A 1,731-nucleotide genomic window follows, 5' to 3' on the forward strand; every position below is an offset into this window, starting at 1 on the left:
GACATTTTTTGGTTATACCCCTCTAATATCATGCCAAATCGGCAAATAATTTTGGCATGCCGTCAGCTGATTGATGAGTCATCTGACTCCACATTGGGGGTTTCAGATATCACTCAATTGCCTCCGGGCAATGCCATTGAGCAGAATTGCTCCGTTTTTTCGTGAATAGCCTATTTTGCCAGAGTTCCGTTGCGTTTTTTGGCCAGTGTGTTGTGATGGGTGGAGGTAAACAGTTGAAAATTGATCAGACTGCTGTTACTACGGTACTCTGGAGTCTCATTGCGAAGTGTCTAGAGGTGGACCAAAAAGTTTCGTCATTGTAGAGCCGGCATTGTATGGTTCTCACAGACACATCAGCCAGTAAGCCAGTACTCAAGGTGCTGTTAAACATGGCCGACAATCCACCTGCCTCCTGAGCACATTTAATGTGCGTTTTGATATTTTCTGTGGCCTCCCTGGCTCGTTTTTCTGCAGTGGCGGATCAGTGTCTCCACAGTCATCGAGACAATGGCCAAAAACAGCAACGAAAGTCAGGTAAAATTCAAGGCTATTCACGAAAAAAAGCACATAGCAATTCTGCTCAATGGCATTGCCCGGAGGCGATTGAGTGATATCTGAAACCCCCAATGTGGAGGCAGATGACTCATCTATCAGCTGACGGCATGCCAAGATTACTTGCCGATTTGGCGATATCAGAGGGGTATAACCAAAGAGCGTAAAAAATATTGCCCTTCATCAGTCAATCACAGCCCGATCATATCCGACTCGTTATAGTTACATCTGAAACTGAAGCTATAGTATTATAAAATTTAACTGATCTCTCTGGCAACCCCATTCTTGCAGAACCTCATCCAACTCTTAATACTTGTACCGGAACTGTCTCTATCTCCCAAGCAAGCTGCCCTATGGATATCGAATGGTCAGATTGTGGAGAATACTTACTCGGCTGCCTCAAAGACCGTGATGTAATAACAGTACAGTGCTATTCCATTCCTCCCAAAGGTCATCGAAAGAAACCCACCATTGCCAAAATTACTTTCCGCACACACGACCTTCCCGTTCGTATCTACATCGGTGGACAATCCTTCCCTGTTCGACCATACCAACTTCCTCCCCGTCAATGTCAAAACTGTTGGCGCTTTGGACATCCTGCCAAACACAGCCTTTCCACAGACCGATGCCCCCTATGTGCCCAACCCGGTAATCAAACTGCTCAAACTGCTCTGCACAAACACGTACATGTGCTGACTGCGGCGGCCCCCGTTATATATTTTATAGAGGCTGCCCCCTACAAGTTTGAGTCTGAGGTAGCAACTCTAAGATACAAACTTGGTCTCAGTCTATGTAAAGCCAGACAGGAAGCACACTGACAAGGTTTCTATCATACTCCCTACTCTAGTAATATCGCTCGCACTCCAACCCAGGATATTCCTACCCCCCCCCCACTTCAACTTCTACCTCCTACCTTCCACAGTCAAATTCTTTTGCCACTCTAAATCCAGACACCAATCTCAACTACAGCCCCAACACCTTTCCCTCTTCCTCCCCACACTACCCGCAGAAGACAGACTAAACGCTCCACCCCTTCTTCTCCTACGCCACACTCACATCCACCTACCTTTGCCTTTATTCCTCAGACGCCAGTCTCTTCTTCCCCTCCTCATAAGAAAACCTTTGTCTCATAAGATTCTCCAACCAACTCCTCTGGCGAAATTATGGAAGATATTCAAA

Source organism: Penaeus vannamei, unplaced genomic scaffold (assembly GCF_042767895.1).
Source record: "Penaeus vannamei isolate JL-2024 unplaced genomic scaffold, ASM4276789v1 unanchor562, whole genome shotgun sequence".
NCBI lineage: Eukaryota > Metazoa > Arthropoda > Malacostraca > Decapoda > Penaeidae > Penaeus > Penaeus vannamei.